We start from the raw sequence: 25,210 nt of genomic DNA, 5'->3' as shown, positions 1-25,210 counted from the left end.
GCGACGCGAACAATACAAACACATAGGCGCTTTTGACGTTAGATCTTTAGCCGACCACGGGACTTGTGCGGCTTGGACATCAAACGCGACAAGAAATCGGACAGTTTTTCTTGAGCACAGCGTTATGCCTACATGACATTTCAATAAGCACATCTTATGGCAAAAGTCAAGCCACATTTAGGCGCACACCAGGTGACACCAGCTTCGAGCCAGGTCAATGAGCTTAGTCGTATCGAACAGGAGCCACAGCCGCTCGCGGACTGAACTGGCTCACATTATCCACCGTAGAAGCAAAATGGCGCAAAATGGCGCGATGCCCTTTGGTGGACATGGTCAGAAGAGATCGGCGATTCGAACGATGTATAATACGACATGTTCCAGAGTGTGCTACTTAACATAAAGCTTCATATGTATGCCGCCATCTCCAGTTAATAATTGTCCTGTTATTATGTCCACAATATTCGGCAAAAGTGGTCTATTTAAGTTTATACAATGAAAATTGTGGTTTCTAGGGCTTCTACGTAAATTCAGCTCCACAGTCATGCCACTAATTTTTAATATTTTCTCACCGAAAGCCTTACAAATGTTCAAGATGTACAAGATGTTCATCTCACCCTACTTTTTAGGGTCCGCCGGTGGTGTCCGCGCGCCTCTCGACAAACTTCGATTTTGCGGTCAGTTTTACCAAAGATAATTATTTTTTAGGAGGTAAAAATGGCACTATCGGATAGTTTGGAATGTTTTGCACACGATTAGACTGCTTTTTACTCAAAAGAAGAGAAAAAATATTTTGAATTTATGCGTGCTAATTCTGAAAAAGGGCCACTGTGCAGCGTCCGAGCACAGGTACGGGCTCTGTCGCCCCAGTCCGTGTTCTGTCGCCCCAGTCCGTGTCCTGTCGCCAGAGCACGGGCCCTGTGGCCCCAGTCCGTGTCCTGTCGCCCCAGTCCGTGTCCTGTCGCCCCAGTCCGTGTCATGTCGCCAGAGCACGGGTCCCGTGGCCTCAGCAGCTGCGTGGCTGACCGCTGACGTTGTCGCCTGTCTGGCTGAGCCGCCGTGTCGCTGTCCTGTCTCTGGGCGCGCGTCCTGTCCTGTCCTGTCGGCTGCCGTCGGCCCCGGCGCGGCGGGGCGGGAAGAGGCGGCACGCGCGTCCGGCCGCCGCGCCGCGCCACGCGGGTTCATTGTCCCCGGCCAGAGGCGCGTGCAGCGTGCGACTGGCTCCCGGGCCGAGGGGAGCGGGGTCGGTGCTCCCAGCCGCCGCCGCCGCCGCCGCCGCCGACCGCCGACACACGCACCATCCGACAGCAGTGGCGGCGGGTGGCAACAGCCAGGCAGCTCCGGCCCGGTCCTCCCTCAGACAGGACAACCAGCTGCGCACCGGCTAATGTGTGTGCACTGTGCACTGTGCAGCATCGCAACCCGATTCAGGCATTAGGCAATAACGTTCACATTCTGAGCGTTGAGGCTTGTGTGAATCTCGCGAGACATCTTAGGCCGCACAGCTCAAATTGTGTGGCAACGAATCTGAAACTATGCGTGACAGCCTTCTGGAACGCAGATATGTTTTTCCAAAGGTGGGTCCTTCAAGACCCCCAGTCGTCCGCGCTATGAACGTGTATGGACGATAAATCAACGCAGAACGCCGGCAGTCAGTCCGCCTTTATAATGCCGCGATTATGTCGTTTCGTTCCCGGCAGCAGGCTGTCGTCGTCGGCGTCGGACCATGTAAATCATCATGGCTGCCAGATCTTCGCCTGTGTGACCTGCGTGTCCCGGCCCTGCCGTGTATCTGCCCGCGTAGGCCCTGGCTCATCCCCGCAACACAGTGTGTCGGTCCGTGGCCCGGGGTATGTTGCCGTGGCCCGTTCCCGGCCTCTGCGGCACAGTGTGTCGGTCCGTGGCCCGGGGTATGTTGCCGTGGCCCGTTCCCGGCCTCTGCGGCACAGTGTGTCGGTCCGTGGCCCGGGGTATGTTGCCGTGGCCCGTTCCCGGCCTCTGCGGCACAGTGTGTCGGCCCGTGGCCCGGGGTATGTTGCCGTGGCCCGTTCCCGGCCTCTGCGGCACAGTGTGTCGGCCCGTGGCCCGGGGTATGTTGCCGTGGCCCGTTCCCGGCCTCTGCGGCACAGTGTGTCGGTCCGTGGCCCGGGGTATGTTGCCGTGGCCCGTTCCCGGCCTCTGCGGCACAGTGTGTCGGTCCGTGGCCCGGGGTATGTTACCGTGGCCCGTCCCCGGCCTCTGCGGCACAGTGTGTCGGCCCCTGGCCCGTCCTTGCCGTGTGTCGGCCCCGGCTCATCCCCGCGGCACAGTGTGTCGGTCCGTGGCCCGGGTGGGTTATGCTGCCGTGTGTCGGCCCCGGCTCATCCCCGCGGCACAGTGTGTCGGTCCGTGGCCCGGGGTATGTTGCCGTGGCCCGTTCCCGGCCTCTGCGGCACAGTGTGTCGGTCCGTGGCCCGGGGTATGTTGCCGTGGCCCGTTCCCGGCCTCTGCGGCACAGTGTGTCGGTCCGTGGCCCGGGGTATGTTGCCGTGGCCCGTTCCCGGCCTCTGCGGCACAGTGTGTCGGTCCGTGGCCCGGGGTATGTTACCGTGGCCCGTCCCCGGCCTCTGCGGCACAGTGTGTCGGCCCCTGGCCCGTCCTTGCCGTGTGTCGGCCCCGGCTCATCCCCGCGGCACAGTGTGTCGGCCCGTGGCCCGGGGTATACTGCCGTGGCCCGTTCCCGGCCCATCCCGGCGGCACCGTGTGTCGGCCCGTGGCCCGGGGTATGTTACCGTGGCCCGTCCGCGGCCTCCGCGGCACCGGCCCGTCCCGGCGCGGCGCGGCGCGGCCGGACGCATTGGCCAATAGCCGACATCCGGCGGCGGCGCAGCCACATCCGGTGCGGCCGGATGTGGCCCCCATGGCCGGCGCCGCTCAGAACGTCACCATATACCCCGCGGCCAGTGGACAAGGATAACGCGAGACCTTGGGTGCCGGGAGACCACAGCCCACAGCCGAAACAGGGCGGAGACGGAGTGCCTGGCAGACAACAGCAACACACTAGAACTGGAGAGGAGAGCATAAGACAAAGTTGAGGTCCATTTCTCGGTGATTTATTGTGACTATCGCATTCCCAACAACACATGCAGCTGTCATCTACAACGTGACAGCCGTCCATGCTACCGCAACTGCTCAGGCGTCAAGTTCCCAGTGATCTGTTCGGTCTTCGGGCGGTTCATTCAGCCCGAAGCGCTCGGTGAAGCCAGTCCAGCTTGGCAGCGAATCGAGTTCAGGCAAACAGACCGAGCCGACAGCCATAGGGACTAGGGAGCAAACCGACCTGATAGACTGGCAGTGCCAGTGGGCCAGGTAGCAAGGGCATCTGGGTGTGCACTGTGCAAGTGTGCCCTGGACACTGGACAGCACACAGAAGCCCGTCTGCCCCTGTATATACAGCTGAGCCTACCTGACCCCTCGGCAGCGGGGCTGGCCTTAGTAACAAACGATCGGTGAGTGTCGCCCAACTGCACGCCCAATAACGACACCACGAAACACTCGTTCCTTTATGATCCCCTCTGACATTGTGCTAAGCCCGTCTAGGCCTACCAGTGTCGCCTCTTCACTCGGGAACGACTAAGACTGAGGTGGTACTGGTAGTACAGGCTACGGACAGACTGCAGACTGCAGCCTCCAGACTGCGGCTGTCAGCAGAGCCCGCTCACAACAGCCGACCTTCTCAGCGTTCGCTCCTCACAGCCCGACTGATGCGTCAGCGATGCGTGTCGCACAATGCACGTAGGTACTCAGCGTGCCGGCTCAGCTGCTGCCTGCTGGATAGACCGCCCTAATTCCAAAGCTAATGTGTCGTAGAAAGGTTGCACAAAAATGGCCATATACTTAGGTTGGAATAGTTGCAGAGATGGGGCAAGCAATAGGTCAATAAATTCACATTAATTTCTTTATCAAGCATCACCCATCATCCCGTTCAAACCAGAAAATGAAATGTCACATTCTAAAAACCTTTCCCAGACCGACATTGACAGGTAAGGTCGGTTGTCACAGGGGCAGCTGCAGTGGTGATGGCCGCTCGCAGTGAGCCGCACCATGCACCAGTGCCGAGCGTGAGCGGTGGCGCGCGCGCCGGCACGTCGTCCGTGCAGTGTGCACGGTGCAGGGCTGGCCGTGCATCGTGCACAGTCAGTGCAGACGGCAGACGACACGTCCGCGACCTTGGGCGCCGCCGCCGCCGAGCCGGCACCGTTAGGAATCCGCGCCGCAGACAGGGGCTGCAGTTAGTGCAGAGGGAGCAGCGAGAGGACAGTCAGGGGCTGCAGGGGACGGAGGAACCAGCGCCAGGGGTAGGGGATAGAGGACAGACAAGGGACTGCGGGCAGGGGCAGGGAACAAGACCTACAGAGGGCAGCAAACAAGACAGCAGCGGATAAGTCACAAGAGGACAGTGGGCAATGGACGGCAGACAGGACACGGACACACGTCAGCGAACAAGCTCCAGACGGCGCCGGCAGACATCAGCAGACATCTCTTCAACGCGGGCAGACATCAGCAGACAGCTCCACAATGCGGGCAGCCATCGGGTAACACAGAGCAGCGCGGCCAGAGCGGCCGGTCAGCCGCTGCCACCGCCTCCAATCCTCCCACAGGCTCCGTGCCGGTTATGGACGGCCTCAGTGCCAGTTTTGGAGGGCGTGCTGCCCGCTACCAGTCCCGTGGGGCCGGCAGCGGGGCCCGGCACCTCGGTCTGGTGTGTGTGACGCCAATGGCCGCCGGTTTCTGGCGGCAGCCGTACCGTCTCCCTCAGATCCCGCCGCCGCCGCCACCCGGCAACCGGTCGCCCTGGCAACCGTCCGCCGTCCGCCGGACGACAAGGCGACAGTGACCGACACGCCAGCGCCGGCGGTTGCGTGACAACGGGCGACCCGTCCCGGCCGGCGGGGGCGGGGGCGGGGGCGGCAGCTCAGCCTCGACAGCAACAGCTCCCCGCGGACACGGCACCGGCGGCGAACACAGTCACGGCACGGGCTGGGAGCAGCTGCATAGCCACGGCACGAGCTGGAAGCAGCTGCACAGCCACGGCACGGGTTGGGAGCAACTGCACAGTGCACCGCCGCGCCACGGGCTGGGGGCAGCTGCATAGCCACGGCACGAGCTGGGAGCAGCTGCACAGCCACGGCACGGGTTGGGAGCAACTGCACAGCCACGGCACGGGCTGGGGGCAGCAGCTCCCCACAACCACGGCACGGGTTGGGAGCTCTCGAACTGGTTTGGCAAAAATGGTATGAAAATCAACGCTCAGAAAACTCAGCTCATTGTTCTCGGCACTCGTCAAAATCTCCGGCAGCTTCCAACAGTCAGCATCAACTTTATGGGCGCCATTGTCTCCGGCTCTCCCGCGGTGCGGAATCTGGGTGTCGTATTTGACCAATGTATGTCGTTTGCCGCCCATACCGATGATGTCGTCCGGCGCTGCACAGGTATTTTAATCGGATTGAGTCACTCTAGACATATTTTACCGTATTCGACGCTCACCACCCTAGTCCAAAGTCTAGTCATTTCGCTCATCCGCTATTGTATCAGTGTGTACGGCTCCTGCAATGCCACTCAGCTCGCACGTCTGCAAAAGCTGCTGAATTTCTCAGCCCGTGTGATATCGGGGCGTCGGAAGTTTGATCATGTTAGTGACGTCCTGCGTGACCTGGGATGGCTGTCCGCGCGTAATATGTACTCATACCATGTGCTGACCCTATTGAAACGTATGCTGGTCACTGCGCAGCCCGAGTCAATCGCGAGTAGAATAGTGCATAGACGTGACGTACATCAGCGAGCCACGAGACAGATAGATATGCTACATGTGCCCAGAATCAAATCGGAGTCCGGGAGGAGACGATTCCTTTTTACCGCCGTGACAGCTTTTAATAGCCTACCACCGGCGATGTGTGACCTGAACCTGCGCGCGTTCAAGGCAGAGTTGCGCCGGCACTTGTTGCGACAACAGGCGGCCGACCGTTAGCAATACTTCATGACGACACGTTTGTGAGAGAGTGACTGCGAACGAATGTCTGTCTGTGTGCGTGCGTGCGTATGTTTTTCCCATGACACCCATCATTTTATATTGCGACCCTGGTTCAGGAATAGCCATTTTTTGTGGAATGAGCCTACGATGTCAAATAAATAAATAAATAAACAACTGCACAGTGCACCGCCGGGGGCGGCGAGCAGTTGCAGTCTGCACAGCCACGGCACGGATTGGGAGCAACTACTGCACAGCCACGGTCACGGTACGGGTGGCGAGCACGGCCCGACACAAAGATGTAGAGCAGCACACGAAACAAGACAGCATTTCCCATCCAAATAGGCGACGCTGGCATATTTGATGAAAGGTTCTACTTAATGTGAGGTGGATTACGATTGAAGTATCTAGAAGCGAAGAACCAATCAGGTAGGTGCTGAATGCTGTTATTATCTTCCAACAAGTACGGCTGTAGGAACCGGCCTAACAAGAAGATGGTCGCATTGAATAGCAAAGCTCCACTATAAAGAAAAATAGAACCAAGTAGACCGTGCCAGTTCGCAGTATTTCAGCCCATTAGCCCCAGCCAGTTCCGGAAGCCAGTTGCACCACAAACATGTGCGGCTCACACTGCAATACCAGCCGCAGCAAGGGCAAATCAACTGGCCTGGCAATATCAGGCTTTTGGTTTGGTTAACTGCGCCAGTGAGACCGTGTTGCCGGAATTAGGGTCCAACACGGCAGGCGGCGGGCCGCACTAGCACCGTTCATGGCTTGGCGGGCACTGCAGCGAGGCCTCCGCCTAAATTTAGACAACAATGTGTAGACGGACACTGATGGATGAAGGACGATCTACGCGGCCACTGCATATCACTTTTATGAAATATTGCTATAATTGTATTACCGCTAGTCAGCAGAGTGCAAGGTGAGATTACCGGCCGTTCACGACAATAGGACGTGCAGCCACTGTCACGAATTTTTGATGTAAGATAAATCAGTATAGCGATCAAACAATGCTGGTGTACCAGCAGCCCGACTAAAATAGCGCCCAGTTTGTGTTTTCACCTTTTACACAAGATGCTTGTGGCCCACGTGAGGAGGAAAGCTCTGACTGCTGCAGCACACGGACAGCTGATTCTGCCGGACCGCCACCACGTGACGGCTCCAGCTGCTATTACCAAACATCCCGGTCCGACCAGGGGGCGTGATGCACCTGGTCGTGACGGCCGCTGCACCCCCCCCCCCCCGTCCCGAGACCCGTGAGCAGGGCGGCGGGACCACCTGCCCCCCCCCCCCCCCCCCCAGTACATTGCGTCAGCCCGGAGCGGGGGACCGGTGCCGCATTCCATTGACATGGCTCATGTCTGCCGGCTCTTGCGCCGCGCTCCCGACTCGGCCCGGCCGCGACAGCTCGACCAAATGGGGCAGAGAGCTGGGCGGCAAGGTGGACAGAAAGGCTGCCGGGCCTTATAAGGCCGTCCGGAGCGCCGCGCCGCCTCTGCCCGCGGTCCCGGCCGCCATCAGACGGCGGGTCCGCCCCGGGTCAGCGCTGTCCCTCACGGCAGCTGCGCGGCAGCTCCGACGGATGCCGCCGCGGCTGCTCGTTCGAAATCGTGCCGTTCGTTTGAAGTAGCGCCGCTCGCCGCTTTCCGGACGGTTGGCGTCGGGGGCCGAGGTCACCAACGGTTATACGTATAACGAGGCCGGCCCGCGGGGGCGTCAGAACCGCAGAAGGTCGACCGGTGACCTCCCGGGTCCGATGGTGTAACAAGCCACACTACTGTATTTTGATATCAGTTAACAGTTTGAAGTGCCAACCAACTTCACATAAGTATGATATTCAGGAAAATGTGCGCCTCCCTTCACCGATATCTTTCGGTTTATCTTTGGTTCGATCACGTCGACATAGAATACGCGAAGCACGGTATAAATCTGCCGGAGAATTCAGAACGTTTAGGGCGGACACCAATAAAACCCCTCTGACATTCAAAGGGATGAAGACGTATATTTAGGATTGCCCATAAAAGTCAGCCGACACAGAAAAGTCCTCGGTATACCGACATCAGGTGTCGATCATTTTCCCTGTATATTTTCATACATACCATTTCAGTGACTCGTCATTGGTCATCAATTATCATCACATGTTGAAGCATTTTTCAACATTTGGTGTCCTAGACAGAAGGATGACAAGGATGGCACATACGAGGAAAAGGAAACACATTTCCAGCCTACCCGTGTTTCGTGTCTTTTATCTCAATGTAATCGAACCAACACATTTGCAGACAGACAGCCATTACATGCCAAGCTACACAGCGACGAAATAATGCTGCACGCACGAGTGCAACAAATCTGCGCCACCGACCACCACCACCTGCATCTCTCAATCAAACTTTCATTAACTAATCCCTGCAACAGTCACAGCTGCGCGGTGACAGAACCGGGCAGCTGTCCGTTTCAAAACCCGGCAGCTGTCAGTTTCAAACTCCGGCAGCTGTCCGCTTCAAACTCCGGCAGCTGTCCGCTTCAAACCCTGGCGGTTGCACGCTGAGAGGCGCGGGGCTGCTCGTTTCCAGCCCCCGAGCTGCCCGTCCCAAACCCCGCCGCCTGCCCGCCCGTTACCGGCCCTGCCGTCCGCCCGTCCCGTTTCAAAACCTCTGGTCTGTCCCGTTTCAGACCTCTGGTCTGTCCCGTGAGGTGTCGCCAGGTATGGGCCGAGGCCGAGCGGCGGCTGACAAGCAGCTGAAATAGCTGGGAGCGGCGCGGCGCGGCGCTCCGGGCCGGGCCGGGCCGGTAGCCCGGTGGCCTTGGTCACACGCCGAGAGGCAGGTGCGTCTGACAGTTTGAACAGCCGCGGAATGGGGCCGGTCGCCGCCGGCCCAGAACGGATGCCGCGGCGACACAGGCATAGAAGGCGCTTTGGAGGTCACCCGAAGCGGCTTTTTTATCGGACCATCCCGGCGTGAAGCCAGTTCTGTGGTGTCCTAACAAAGGAACTGAACAGGACTGTCACAGCTGTAACAAAGTTCTGGATGGCCGCGGAGAGCATCCAGCAACTAATCCTCTCAGTACCTGAGCGATGTGCGTAACGACCGGGGATGTGAGCCGTTGGCTCCTCAGGCTGAAAGGCATGACCGTTCCTTATGAAACTTTGCATCGTATCGCATCAACTGACCCTTGTACCGACTTCAGCTCGGGAAAGGCCCGTCCTGAGGTGCGGTGCCCTCCCCCCCCCCCCCGCAGGTGCTGTCAGACGGCCACGTGTCCCCGACACGTGTCAGCAGCGCACGGGACGCGCCGCGCCGGCCGTTCTGCAACCGTACCACCTATCCGCCCTGGAATGTGGCCTATCACACCACAGAGCACACATTGTCGGAGCACCGGTCGGCCATGGTTTCCTCATCAGTGTTTGACGTTGTGCAAGTGTTGACCGAACGTCGATAACGGCCGCGTATCAGTGACAGCCGGCGACCTAACGTCGCAGTTTGAGCGCCGGTCGACGGGGCGACCGGGCAGGTCACTGCCGGTCACCCCTGCGGCGGCGGGGCGACTGGGCAGGTCACTGCCGGTCAGCCCTGCGGCGGCGGGACGACCGGTCAGGTCACTGCCGGTCACCCCTGCGGCGGCGGGGCGGGCCGGCCACTGCCGGTCACCCCTGCGGCGGTTGGGCGACCGGTCAGGTCACTGCCGGTCACCCCTGCAGTGGCGGGGCGAGTGCGCAGGTCACTGTCGGTCACCCCTGCGGCGGCGGGGGCGGACCGGTCACAGGGAGGGTCGCTCTCACTGACACAGCTAAACGCATCAAAGATTGTCTAGGAAGATGGACCAAGAAACTTGTATTTCAATATGTGAAAGCGGAACTCATGTATGGAAAATAAATATGTTTTGTGATGCATGCCGGAAAAGGGACGTTGAAATTATGTTCCCTCTTTGAACCATGAAAATGCACGTTAAAGAAGAAAAAAGAAAAGGCGACGAAAATGACGATGATAATAATAGGTATTGACTCTTTAGGGCCAATATCGCCATTGCCTTAGTGCACAAAAAAAACTTCTCCATGCTGCCGTCTAAGCCCGATTCTCGATAGTTTTTTCTTATTGCGTGCTGCAAGTATGATCACTGTGGTGTTCAGTGTACACTGCACAGTTTCAAGTCACATGTTGACGAAAGGGGACGCTCATTAGAGGCCACAGACGTCAGGAGAGGCTCCCTTCGTCGCCCCGGCCGTGCTGATATCAGGTAACGCAGGGACAGTGACTTATGACAGAAAACGCGCCTCTAGACTAGAGGCGCTCGTCACCCTCACAGGGAACATGTGTGCCAACGTGACGTGACGATTATTCAATCCAGGGACAATCAGAGTCCAACGTCTCCTGTGGTGCTAACCAAACTGTCAGTTTGGCAGAGGCGTGCAGAGATCGCAGTATGTTTAAATCCACAGGCACAATCAATCGAAAACAGTCGTTAATTTTACCGGATGTATTTTTTTTTTTTTTTTTGGTTAGGCCCTTTCGGTCCAATGAGACCATTTCAGAGCCGGGAGGATGATAGGATATAGGGGGAGACATTGGTCTGGGCAGGCACCCTAGTGAGTCGCCGGGGCTGAGCCCGTCCAGAGGACAGACCACCCAGCCCCAAGGCACTCACTGCACCCGGCTACGGGGTGCGCTCCCTCGGGAGCAGCGGTGCCGCTCCAAGGGAGCAGCCCGCATGAGATAAAGTTGCCTGTCCAGCCCGGAAGGGGTTGCGGCGTGGAGAAGGATTTCAGTATCCTGAGGATAGAAGCACGGAACGGTGACCGGATGTAATCGAGATGAAAGCATAAAATGACTCCAAGCGGTGGAAATGCATGCTCATTTCTGATTTCAATACAAATCCTAACCGTAATAAAGACCTAGCACGAAACGCAAATACAATGCATATTGCAGGTGGCGAGGAAGGATAGCCATTAAGGCTCCAGGTGAGATCACGACCTAAGTCGATGAGTCGATGACAGTTTATACTTAGTGGTAGTCAGTGTCCTGAAATTGATTTTTCGGAGAGTGTGATTGAAGCCGCAAGGACGTCACTATTTCAAAAGGACGTCGATATCGGTGCGGAGCCTCAGCCACTGACGATCCCTTAAATCTCTTAAAATTAGCGATTTTCACTAGCAATTTTGACTAATAGCACCTCAAGGCACCTCAAATGATCATATATAGACACAAAGTAATGCCAGTTTACCCCTAGTACAATACAACTTTCAATCATTCACCACAAACACCAAAACAACACTTTGCAGATGCTTAGTTCTTGTCCATGATCGTACACAACAGTCAATAACAAATATGCTTCAACAAAAATCAGCCAAAGAGCCAGCGGCTATCACTAAATATTGACGTCATAAGAGGGATATTATATCGAGCAAGAGGAGTGACGTAAAAAAACAGACGTCCAAATAAAGAGATGGAAAACAGTTAGGAAAATTAATTTCCATAGCTTCCTGTTATGAAATTCAATTAAGAAAACTCCAAGGTAGACGCTGAATTTTTCTTGGCTGGAAAAAATGTGAAATCATTGTGCACTTTCCAGTTTTGTACCGACGTCGATTTAATGGGAATGACAAGGTCAATCGACGTCCCCAACATTGCGTGTATTTTTAAGCCAAGGACGACATACTTAAATTAAAACTGTTGAAATTCGGGAACTTTATTTTTAATTCAAATAAATAAACACAAACTTTTTCCCCAACTACTATCAACATATGCAAAATTAACTACTTTTGAAGGGTAGGTTCAAGGGGCAGCGCTACCCCGTTACTGTGACCTTCTGAGGGGAAAAAATAATTAAATATGTTACAGTGATTTGATACAAAATGTATGTTGTGTGCTTATATATAAATGTCGAAGTAATATATTCGCATGATTATTTTTTATCTATACACTGCACAGCTACTAAAACTGAAAAGTGGAAAACGACGTCCTCAGATCCCTCTATTCCGACATCTTTTCTCCCTCATATGGCAGCTATTACCTTCACATGATAAAGGAAAAAACCTATCCATATCTGACGCACAGAAAACGAAAATAAAACTGCGTTGTTTACTGTTGCGGCAGTTGGCCAGCGGTGTAGGAAAGGGGAGTTGAGTATAAGAGTGGGTTTGTGATTCCTTGGGATATATTTATTGTCATTTTGCAAAGCCGTGTTTTTAGGCCACACAGGTGATATTTCTTTTTGTTAGTTTGCTTTTGGTGTTCGATATACCTGTCGACTTTTATCTGTCAGGGACGTCGTTTGGCTTTCCGGGACGTCACAAAGAGAATCTGTTTGGGTGTGGGTTTCCACCCAAATTCACGAAAATCAGAACACTGGTGGTAGTCTGTAATCGGCGTCGAAGTCGGCAAATGCCGTTCCGCCGGGGAGTTAGTTTGTCCGACAGCCGTTAGGGGCGCCACCTGACGGTCACGTCCGCGGAACGGATCAACAACTTCATAGCTTAGGTGGTCGCCAGTTTCAAGAACACAACGGAAAATAACGACACCAGATGCATATATCGCTGACGAAAGAGCAGCCTACACAGCCCAGGCGTCCAACTGACGTCCCTATCCACCACACACCTCCTGTTCCTGTCTCCCGCGCCCCTGCCCGGCCCGCTCGCTAAGCTGGAAGCCGGACGGCGCGGCGCGTCGGCGGCTGTCCGCTGCCTATCAGGCTCATCACGAGGCGGCGCGCTCGCCGGCTGACGGCCGGCGGCGGTCGCCAAGCCGGCGTCTGCCTGCATCGACCGGGCCGCGGCGGCCGGTAATGGCCCGCCGCGCCGCCCATGTGCCGCGGCGCGCCGGGCCCACGGGCGTGCTCGTCGCGATCGATGCGCCGGCCCGTTGCGCCGGCCGCCGCCGGCCGTCCGGAGAGGCCGCAGCAGTGTCCCCGACACCCTCCCAGAGTCGCCGACGGAGAGACAGCCGAGGTGGCGAGCGTCTTCCCGCATAGGGCGGCTTCACCTTGTCGGCAGCGACGCTTACGTAGAACCCGTTATAATTTCAATAAACTTTTCGGGTCGATGAGCCTCGGCACCGGGCAAAGATGCGAACTAGCTCAGCACTAACGAAATGCCAGCTTATCCAAGACTCTTCTCTTTGTGATAGTGGTTGGATAGTCAGCAAGGCAGCGGGTAATTCTTTACATCATGGTAATATGTTATATAATTTGATTACCTATGGGGCGTGGGCACCTCTGGATAGAGATTACACACGGATTCCTGGCGTGCAGAAGTTGACCTGGCAACAACACACAGTCGACAAAGACCACGGGCACGTGGGGAGGGCAGGTCACTCCTTCTCAAACTAATGCCAAACTTAGTCTAGTTCACTGTTGTTGCGAAACTATCGCCGATCGGTTGACAGCGGACACAGTGCTCTGTGCTCAGCGTTCTGTGCTCAATGTTCAGTGCTCAGTGCTCTGGCGCAGCGTCCAGCATCTCGGATTGCTGGCCTCTCTGACCCCGCTGAGAGGCTTCCGACCCAATTGGAGGCTACCAACCCCAATCAAAGGCTACCGACCCGGACGGCCTGTCTCCCGGTGCGGCGAACAGCACCGCCTCATTCCCGGGGGGCGGGAACGCCACCGCCGCCGCTGTCGGCGACAGTGCTAGCAGTTACTTAGAGACAGGCAGTCCCAATCGGACAGGGGACTGCCTGCAAGAAAGCCCCGAGATAGAAAGCCCCACTGATACAGAAAGTCCTATTGACACGGACGGGCAGTCCCACTCGGACAGGGAGCCCATGGGACAGGCAGTCACACTGAGGCAGACAACCTTTCTGAGACATGCAGTCGCACACCTACCCAATGAGACAGGCAGTCACAATGACGTCACAATCGTTACGATACGACAAACGGCACGAAAAGGCAGCCCGTCGAATAAACAAACTCGGAACTCATGCGTCTCTGTCACTCATAAGAGAGGCGAGATTTTTCTTACTGTACGAAAGAAGACATTTCATGCGGCGTTAAACGATCATAACGATGTTCAATATGTTTTCGACATCTAGCAGATGGCAAAATTTAACTTGGCTGTCCTCATTTAATTTCGACTGATTACCTTACATTTCGTTGATGGAAATAAGCAGTTCGAGCAGCGGGTGACTCATAGTCATTCGTTCATCTATTCAAACATCACTTGATGCAATATGTGGAAATACTGAATTGTATGAGGACGAGTGCATATGGTGGTCTTCATCCTCAAAGTGCCGACGTCTGTTCAGTGCAATGGATGGGGACCGACCAATGCAATGGGTGTTAGCCGCCGTCTGTCCGTCGGCCGCTGTCTGCCCGCCGGCCCGCCTGTCGACCCCCCCCCCCCCCCCGGCCGGTCATCGGCCCCGGGTCATGAACCGACGAGACGCCCCGGGCGGCGGCGGCAGGTCGGCCACCGCCCCCCACTGGGGGCAGTCCAGTCCAGACGACCCGGGCGGCGGCGGCAGGTCGGCCACAGCCCTCTACTGGGGGCAGTCCAGTACAAACGCCCCGGGCGGCGGCAGGTCGGCCATCGCCCCCCACTGGGGGCAGTCCAGTAGAGACGCCCCGGGCGGCGGCGGCAGGTCGGCCATCGCCCTCCTCAGTCCAGTACAGACGCGGGTCACAGATCGGCCCCGGGCCAAGCCAGGCGGCACAGAGGCCGGCCCCACTGCACAGACCAGCTCCGGGCCGAGCCTGGCGGCACAGAGACCGGCCCCACTGCACAGACCAGCCACGTGCTGCCGCGTGGGACACAAAGGACATATTTGAAACAGTCCGGCCACCAAACTGGAACCGGTGACTACTGACTGCTCGGTACAAACTCCACGGAAACAGTGAACTTCTCACAGACCTGCCACTCACCGAATCACCGAAGCACGGCCAGATGAGAAGAAAAAAGACAAAAGACAACAGAGCGATGGATCTTTAAACCCTTCATGATCGAGCTCAAGGCTTTGCAACCGGACCCGTCACCGGGCGGCCGGTCACTGAGTCACCAGCCGACCGGTCACCGGGGGGTCACCAGCCGACCGGTCGCCGGGTCACCAGCCGACCGGTCACCGGGTTACCAGCTGACCGGTCAACTCACCGGGTCACCAGCCGACCGGTCACCGGGGGATCCCCAGTCACCGGACCTCGTCGCCGGATCACCCGCCAGCCGACCGGTCACCGGGTCCTGTCGTCAGCCGTCGGTGCCGTCGGCCCGTCGGATCGATGCCGACACAAGGTTAACGGCCGCAGACGTCGGCCGCCAGGGCGGCGCCACTGTACAGACGCGGCGCGGCCAACTCCCAGACCATCTCGGGGAGCTAGAGACACAGAATAACGAAAAACAGACAACCGGCGCAAACAAGCGCAGCTGAAGGCTGCTGCTCTATAGACGCCTCTATAGCCGCTCTATAGCGTCAAAAGAAATCTGGTGAGGTTAGCGTCCATATAAAATACTGAGCATCCAAATAGGCATGTTGGAATATGATATAAATCAATTACACCATGACTCAATGTTTCGAAAACCACCAGAGCCATGCTGGAAAGCAAAACACGGTATGTCCACTCCACCTGACATGACGGTTTCTATCAGGTTCCAGCTTTCACGGACAATTTGGCGATGTGTGAGTGTGCCTTTCACTCATGTGAAGACTGATCAAAAAATCAATCCACTAAAAGATGAGAGCAGTTCAAAGGTGTTACCGACTTACGGAACATCCAGAGCAAAGTCAGTGTGGAACTCCAAACAAATTAAAAGAGCTGGATCTAAGAAAGATAACCGTGTGATCACAGATCAAGATCAGTTTTCACAGTTATCCCACACCCGTGTGCCAAGATTCATTTTTAACGTATTTTATGTCCACCAGGGCTCCATAAGTTCTGAAGACTCCATAGGCATAACGCATTTTGTTGAACGACGGGGTGATTTAACGCCGAGTTCGGGTTGAGGATTCATAAGGCTGAAGGCCTTCCCGTGATCCGTCCTACCATTGGGCGTAAGTATGTAAGGCACAGTTCATCATGTAAGGCGGCTCTGGCCAGTGGCAACTCCCAGCACAAACAGCGCTGTCCACAGACCAGGGCCACAGCCCCGCCTCACGCACTGACTGCGCATTCAGCGCAAGTATTTACACACACACTGTATGATCGGCCAGCGTCCGTGCTGGCCCGCTCAGCCCCAGTCGGGACCGCGGGGACCACGTGACCTGTGACACCGCACCGCAGCCGGAACGCGGCACGTGGTGCGCCGATGGGCGTGGGTCCGGTCAGTCCCGCACCCATGTGACCACTCGGCCTATGCTGCAGGTCAGTACCACGTGACTACGAGAGATACGGCCACTGATGAGTGAACAGTGTTGTAACAGTCACATGACCACAGCCCGATGACTGAACGGACCTTGAACACGATACCTATGGCCGGATAGACCCACGTGACCCGGCACCTGACCGGATGGGCACCTACGACTGACCACGACACCTAGGTATAACTGGACATGTCCCGGTGACCGCACACTCGGGGCCACGTGACCCACGGCTCTCCAGATCCACTAGCGCGGCGAATAACGACCATCGAGAGGCGCGCTGTTATGAGCCGGATCGGAAATCTCATTATGCCAACATATCCATTCCACGTGACCGGTTTCTGCGGCACCTGCCACCTCTGAGTTGTAATTGCCTCATGGCACCTATATTTCACATTTATCGGCTCCACTTGACAACATAAATATGTTATTTTGAAAGCACATTATAAATGATGAAAGAAGAACATATGAATAAGCCACATGTCAATCATCGACACATTTGCATTATGCCGGGAATTGCATTGTAGATATGCGTCCAGTAGTAAGTGTACACGCTTATTGCATACTGCTTAGGTATAATTTTGAAGGTGGAATGTTGGTGGTGAGGGTTCTGCCGTATACAACTAGATACGCATAAGCACAGACGATGAGCAGCAACGGAGACGAATAGCGTAAAAATATGCTTGATATTGTTGTAAAGATTGAGACATTCGACCAACACGCTGCCAATCTGCAATCTGGTTATCAATGCTGCTACCATACATACAGGGTGTCTCAAAAACGTGTCACGGTTTTGAACATCTCCCATTTCCTAACTACATGACCTACATCGTTCAAATTTTCCAGATTTAGTGGCAATATTATGACATTTTGTGTGGCATAATTTCAAGTTCTTAGGCAAAATGGTTTTTGCACCGGAACCAAAAAATAAAAAAACTCAACTTGGGTGTTATAGGAGATGGTATACGGCACAGTCTGCCGACGGTTAAGACTTCGGCTTTTGCTTGTTGCACCCAGCAATGTGCTCGTCAGTAATTATCTACAACTATTAGCAGTGTTCTAAAATTGGATATTGATTGGGTGTGCCGATGAAGAAAAAAAAATCCTAGGATGAGAAAAAAGGAAGCAAATAACTGAAGTATTTTTGCAAAATGGTGTAATGCCAATTTTTATACCAACTGATAAACCAGGATTTCATGTCAGGATCTTGACAGGGTGTGAAACAAAAGGATGTGGGTGCATCAACTGTCAAGTGACATGTAAACTGGCTGTTGGGAATACATGAATTTTTTCAGAGATGAAGTAAAGTCGGTCATTCATATTTTAGGGATGAAAATATTTTCGCCATTAGGTGTGATTTGCCACCAAAAAGTCTGAAAAATGGAACACTGACTATTAGAGACCAAAAAACGCCATGCAAAACAGACAATGGAATTGCAATCACCCATTAGTCTCAGGACAGCGCCGTTGCCATGCCTGACTCTTCCGTCAAAAGCTGCAGTCGCTGACACCGTGCAAAGGACTTGTGACACACTGCCACATTGCGCACATCCAGAGCTGCGCACGTTTGAGTAGGAACTTTATAATTGTCTATCAGCTATCCCTTCTTCTCTTTATGTGTTTCGGAACAAAACCGAGTGTAGGATTTTGCCATCAAAGATGCCTTCGACTGTCGAGGCATGGAAACTCGCGTCGTCTGAAAATCAATCAGTGTTGAACGTTGTTCATGTTTGTGGCTGTGTTTCAGCTTGCTGCTGTGCTCCAGATGGCAGTTGTGTTGTACACGGTGTTTATCCTATAAAGGCTTCAAAAATGTATTGATGAGCTTGTTTCTGGATTCATCAGGCGAAAGGAGCTCAGACTCTTCAGGATCGACGGCAGGATGTGACGTATACCATCTCCTAATGCACGAATATTGAGCTTTTTATTTTTTTGTTCTAGTGTAAAGACCATTCTGCCTAGGAACTTGTAATTTTACCACATAAAATGTCAAAACATTGCCACTAAATCTGGAAAATTTGAATGATGTAGGCCTTATGGATACGAAACGGGAGATGTTCAAAACCGTGACACTATTTTTTTTAGACACCCTGTACTAAGTCACATAATATGCACTATGTACGAGTGTAAGGAATATAAATATGAATATGTTTGTACATAAAAATGGAAAAACAAATGTGTAAATAATTAAAAGGTAAAGCATGATGTGCTTGTATGCTTCTGGAATGCTTGCTTTTATAAAATGAAGGTTTACTTACTATGCGGTGCGCAATGCGCATGCATAAGATATCCGGTGAATGTTGCACTACTTTTACAGCTCCTTTTCAATTCATTACGCTGCAGAACTTCACATTTCATAAAAGTTGAACTTAGAAAGTAAGCCTTATAGTGGAGGAACCATTAAAACAGTAGTTATAAAAAACTAAAAAGAATAGTATAAACCTAAAGACAAAGAAAGCAAATGCTTTGGGAACATATATACCTGTATGCAGATATAGCAGAAATACGAAGATTTGGAAGGAAAAAGAAAACCACACCGTTTTGCAAAAAAAAAAACAAAAAAAAAACATGACAGCACAATGCACAGAAAAAAATCCAAAGCGTTGTTTTTATTAAAAACATAATTCCAAAGCTTCGTTTAATGAAAAAATAAAAATGAAAAGGCTTTGTTTTATCAAAAGCATAAACCAAAGCCTTGCCTTATGGAAAAAATACATAACGAAAGCCAAGAAAAATATAAAACCAAAGGTTTGTTTTAAGAAACGGAAGCTGTCTGGCGACCGCCCGACGGGTGGGAATTTCCCGGTAACGCCGCCAACCGTCCGTTCCCAGAGACCGGCGGGGCGTGGTCCCCCCGGGACGGACACGCCCGGCCGGAAATCAGCTGACCGCCGCCGGAGGGTCGGACGTCAATTAGTGGCCGGCCCATGGAGCCACCGCCGTCTCCTGTCGACATGTCACGGAGACGGCCGGCTGGTGCCACGGAGCTGGTCAAACGGGCAGACCCGACCTTACCCGTCAACAATTATGCCCCCGTACATAGACCACTATTGTACCAGACATAGGGAGTCGCTAATGCTGATATATGTACCAAATGCCAATTGAATTCCAAACCGACTGCAACGTTGGTTCTTCCAAATTCCAAATGCTGTATGGCCAATCAGACCATTGGAAGCGGAATTACAACAAAATGGTCACACAGGGAGGCAGCCCCGAACCGTACGATTTTCCATCGTCCATCCATGCGGGATACTCAACCATATCGAGTATGATCGCTATCATTGATCGCCGTCGACTGTCCCGGGCTGGATACTGGACAGTGGGCAGTGTCAGAAACGGTTTCAAAGTTCGTATGGGTCGTGGGACAATATCATAGCCAAACATAACCAGTTAGCCACCGCAGCCCGTCATACGGCATGTGTTCGGAGCAACTGAAAGGCCACTTTAACTTGTTACAGAGAATCCAGCCCAACTTGAAGCCTGGCGTGGGATACCTTTCCTTTCCACACGACCCCAGCCAAAGCTGCGCCGCCGCTAGACGAGCAGTGCGGCTAGCATGGTGCGGCGCGTGCGGCCGTGGCCTGCCCGGGGCGGTCCCCCGGCGGGCCACCACGTGCTGCTGCTCCCCTCCCCCCTCCCCCCGGCCCACAGGCCCGGACGGCGCGGAGGGCGGCTGGTGCGGTATTTTGGGACCCGCCGAGGGGATGAGCCGCCGGCGTCACTCAGCGGCCACAGACGGCCGACACGTGGCGGGCTTCGACAGACTCACAGCCAGCGGCCCCGGGGCACGGCGCGAAACACGGACGGACACGAGAAACCCCGGCCGGGGGGGGGGGGGGGGCACAGCGCGAAACGCGGGCGGACACAACAAGCGAACACAGCGAGAAGCGCGGACAACGTGGAAGGAACACACGGGCGAGACACAACAGGGAGGTACAGTCACAGTAGTGGAAACATAAAACAACGCGGACACAATGGACGCTGGGGACTGGCGGATACAAAACATGTTTAGGAGTATTTCAGTTGAGACAAGTATAATAACTTTATCAAATAACTTTATCAAAGGAAATGTAACCACCACATTGTCACATGCTTGTTTAAAAGTGTATGTAAAAATCAAAACGATTGAACTGTGATATTTGCTCGATGTGTGCCTCTTGCTCTCCTTTTAGACGCTGATGACGGTGATTTAGCCGAAACGCGTTCGTCTATCATTTTTGTTCCGTGTTATTATGTTTAGGAGTGTCAACCTTAGAGCACGATCTAAAATGATCAACTCCTTAGTCCTTACCAAGCCAATGTGCGATTAACTTCTCAGTTCTCATAGAAGGGTTTGCTCAGGGCAAAATAGTGATAATCTTTACAGCTGCAGGCTAGCCAAATGTTTACGTGTTCCTTGTTCTAAACGCTGCAGTGAGGTGCTTCTTGCTGTTTCATGGCTTAATCGTTTCAAGTTTCGTCTGCAGTCTGCACCACAGATGCCATATTAGACACCATTCAACATGATCTGTGACATTGTCTTACTAGTCCAAATCACGACCAGTTGGGCCTTTTGACGTAATTCACGTCACAGGCGCAGCCTGAACGGGCAGCTTTATTCGTCACTAGCTGCGGCCCCAGACGTCACCGTCAGGGCTGAACCACACCGCCTGGCCGTCTCTGTGGAGAGCCGAGCCGCGTCCGCAGCCTGGGCCGTCTGGCTGAGGAGCTGATCCGGCGCTGTCTGGACGGGAGGCCACGCGGACGGGCGGCGACAGCTGGTGCGCGGCCCGCCCGCGCCCGTGTTTGTCAGTCACCCCACCCCCCCCCCCCCTCCGTCGGAAAGACACAGATCAGGGCGCGATCGGAGAGCGGGCCGGCGCCACCCGCCCGGTAAACAACTCCCGGCGCCCGACAGCGGCCATCCATCCATCGGCAGACGGAGAGCCCGGCCCAGCCGCCCCAGCCGCCGCAGCCGGCCGGCCGGCGGCGCGTCAGCTGATCGTGGTTCGCGCCGCCGCCGCCAGTTGGCAGCACCTGCCGGCCGCCGGCAGAGAGGAGCCGCGCCGGAGCGGCCGATGGCAGCGGGGCACGTGTCAGCTCCGTGCGGAGAGGGCTGCCGCCGCCCGCCGATCGATGTCGCCGCCCGGGTGGGTGACCGACGGCCCTCTCAGCCGAGAGTCGCCGCCGGTCAGGGCTAGATAGGCCGATACTGAGCCGACGGTGGAGGGCAGGACCGGCCCAGATAGGGGACCGGGCCGGTCGGCGGGCGGCGGAGACGCCATCCGTCATCGCCGCCCCAGAGGGGGTGGGCGCGACAAACACCGGCGGCCGACCTGCAGACGTCCAGCCGGGAGGGACGGACCGGCCGACACCCGAGCCAAACAGGCTCGGTTCGGTACAAACAGTCTAACCGGGTCCGGGCCCAGGGTTCGGCCGGTACACACGGGTCATCTAACCAGGCACTGGCCGGTCCAGCCAGACTGGTCGGCCGGCTGGTCCGGTACCGACAGGACCCAGTCCACCTCGGTCTGTCATGGGGTCCCGCGTGGTCCTCAGGCCGATAGCCGGCTGAATCGATACGGTGCAGACTGCGGACAGCGATAAATTGTCGGGGGGGGGGGGGGGTCATGAGGAAATGACCGGCAGCCTTCCGCGAACCTACCCCAACACAAAGACCAATCAACTCGGCGTGCCCGTTTCACCGACTCATAACTCAGCTAATGGCACAGCCGGTCACCAACCGTCGATTGAGCGCGGCGGCACCGGTCGGCGAAACTCGGAAACTGGCGGACCCTGTGCCTGTGCGCCTCAGTTCCCCTAGACAGTAGACAGGCCTCAGTTCCCCTAGCCAGTAGACAGGTTATCAAACTGAGGAACGACAGCTCGGGTCATGGCTAGGAGGCCAGGAGTTTGTCCAATCATCAAAAGCCAGTATCTCCGGCATTACTCCAGCACTTTGATAAGGCAAATATCGATGCTCAGAGCATACTGGAACAGTGGCTTGAGCTAGACGGGCTGCTGCCACACATTATCATACAGACAGCCAAGGCCCTATAACATACAACAGACAGACAGACAGACAGAGAGACAGACTGATAGACAGACCGCCAGCCATTTGATGCACTATCTTCTTATCATTCAGCGTTAATAAATATATTTATCGATTTTATCAAATATGCATTTATGCACATAACCCACAAAGGCACATGTATATCCGGAGCAGGGGCTGGGGCATTTCCTGTGTCTGGCTCCGCTCCGCCGGCGTGGTCACCGGTGGAACGGCCGCTGTCTAATTCACACCCTTTATTGGCGAGCTGTGGTTCGGGCGAGCGGCGTTAGATCCGGGTCCATCGGGGCCCGGCACGGTCTGGGGAGGGTCTGTGACACTCCGGGTCTGCCTGTGATCCGGGTCCATCGGAGCCCGGCACGGTCTGGGGAGGGTCTGTGACTCTCCGGGTCTGCCTGTGATCCGGGTCTGGCAGAGAGCTGTGGGTCTGTAGCCGTTCTATCCGGGTCCGGTCTGAGGCCGTGGAACCGGAGCGCCGCCTGCGCCTCACACGGGAGACGGACTGCGGCGGAGGACGGCCTCCGAACTACATCAGCAATCGACAGGTGTTCGTGTGAGGTTCACAATCTAGCGGCTGAGGTAAGTAGTAGTACCGTCCGGGATCGGCGGAAGAAACAGACCAGAACCAACGAGGCACAACAGCCGGCGCACACCAGCATTGGAAGCCAGGCCCCAGACAGCCGACCCAGACAGCATAGTTGTCGGAGGCTGGACAGCGGACAGCCAGCCTGTGAGGGCAGCAGACAGCAGACAGTCCTCAGCTGGCGGACAGCCGGTGCAGACAGAGGACAGCCGACCCAGACAGACAGACATCAGACGGTGCAGACGACCCAGACAGTCATCGGACGGTGCAGACGCCCCAGACAGGACGTGCCGGCCCGGCCGTCAGACGGCGGACGTGCCTGCGGCCGCGCCGCCGCCTCCGCCGCCGCTCTCCCACGATCGACGACCCACCCGCCACCGCCCGGGACCGGCCCTGCCCGCCCGCCGCCTCCGTCCGGGACCGGACCTGCCCGCCCGCCGCCACCGTCCGGGCCCGGACCTGCCCGCCCGCCGCCACCGCCCTGCATGACGGGCGAGTCTCTCTTCCCGTATCACCCAGTCCTTATCCACATGTCTCATCTCTTTGTCCGCATATTTCCAAACATGAATTAATTCTTACCTCACACAAATATTGTTTCAGTCCAAGTCATATCGAAAGCATTGGAAGATGAAACTCGCGATCGTGTGCTTGCTCCAAAAGTCTGCCGAACTTGCCACAAAGACTGGCGGAAGTGCGCTGTAAGTAAGGCCCTAGTCAATGTCATTTCACCCCGCTGATCAGGAACGGAGTAGTCAGAGGGCCGACGCAGTGGCGGCCCCGGGACGGCGCAGTGGCGGCGCGGTCTGACGCAGCGGCGGCGTGGTCTGACGCAGTGGCGGCGGGCAGAGCGGCGCAGACGCCGAGGACAGCGCAGTTCCGAGAGCCGCCGGCTGCCGGCTGTCGGCTGCGTCCCACCTCTGTCCGTCCGAATTCCGAGAAGAATCGCCGACCGTCGGGCCGCCAGGGATCAAGGTCAGCCAGAGGTCACCGAGCCGACAACGGAGAGAGGGAGGGAGAGGGGTAGAGAGGGAGGAGCGAGAGAGAGAGAGAGAGAGAGAGAGAGAGAGAGAGAGAGAGAGAGAGAGAGAGAGAGACTGGGAGGAATCAGAGAGGAAAAGCAGCCAGTCACGCAGAAGACAGACAGACAGACAGACAGACAGACAGACAGACATACAGACAGACTAACAGACAGACAGAGAGACGGACACAACTACTCACACAACGAGCGTCGATTCTGGCGGCATTACCGCCCATTTTCTAAACACCTCTTTTCCAGTTTTCAGAATGTTTCATTACAGACAGAAATTTCGCTCCAATCTGTACAGCTCAGTTGAGTATTTGACGTTTATATGCTACTGATATTTTGCCACGCCCTACACCCATACAGCTGCCCCGGAGCGGACCGAGAGTCTGCTCCGGTGCTGCGCCAGCGGCCATTTTAGTCTGTCAGCCGGCCCGTCACCGCCAAATAGGCCGCGCCAGCACCGCACAGATCCGCGCAAAAACGGGCCTGCCGCGGCGGCACCAGCGGCAGCTTTTTGTCGCGCCATTGTGCCCGCTCGCCAGTTCGTTCACCTCTCCCCAATGTCCGCCGGCAAAGGTCACAGCGACCGGCGAGACCCTGATTGAGAATGACATACCCGAAATCAGCGAATGCTTAATTCTTCATAAAAACTGGTGTCATTTGGCGAAGCCGCACAAGCTAAAGGTGCGGTAGCCAGCCATCAACAAAATCAAGTCAGTTTGAGTGTTCTAGTGTTCATACAGCTTTGCAAAAAGTTTGCGATGAACAAGCATACAGTCTAACGGCAGCTCCAATGCCCACCGCCAGTAATGGGATGTCGCCACACCAGCGCCGCTCGGCCCTCTTGACATAGGTCGAGGCCCGGCCGGCAACCCCAGGCGGCCGGCCGGGCCAGGGCAGCGGCGCAGGACGCTAAGCAGCTCCAGTGGCTAGACGGCGGCCGCTCCGCTGCGTCCGACACCGCCAAGGCCGCCGTGAACCCGCCGCCCGCCGCGCCGGACAGTTCAAGGGCGGAGGACGCTCTGCGGGCCGGCGACGGACGCTCTCCAAACCGCTCGGCGTCCCGGCCGAGCTGCTGGAATGTCTGTCGGCATTTTTTGCCGACCCGGAGCGGACGTGTCCGCTGGTCCGCGGTTATAATGAGGTGGCGGGGAGCGACCAAGCTGCTCGGAGACCGGCAGTTCGTGATGAACTGCCACTGTCTGGTTCAGGGCGGCAGAGCCGTGAAAGGTTTATGGTCCAGAGTCGGAGGCCGAAGCCGAGTGCCTTT

The 25,210-nt window shown here is 55.8% G+C and overlaps 1 protein-coding gene across 3 annotated transcripts in view; it reads right to left on the bottom strand.

Moving 5' to 3' along the window:
- Nucleotides 1-25,210, bottom strand: part of LOC122372505 (histone acetyltransferase KAT7-like) — a 125,013-nt gene that overhangs the window by 80,843 nt on the left and 18,960 nt on the right. The gene's annotated exons all lie outside the window — the stretch shown is intronic.

The sequence above is a fragment of the Amphibalanus amphitrite genome, unplaced genomic scaffold (genome assembly GCF_019059575.1).
Source record: "Amphibalanus amphitrite isolate SeventyFive unplaced genomic scaffold, NRLGWU_Aamphi_draft 000037F_arrow, whole genome shotgun sequence".
In the NCBI taxonomy this organism is placed as follows: Eukaryota; Metazoa; Arthropoda; class Thecostraca; order Balanomorpha; family Balanidae; genus Amphibalanus; species Amphibalanus amphitrite.
The sequence above is the reverse complement of the archived record's forward strand: the minus strand, read 5'-3'. Positions and strand labels throughout refer to the sequence as shown.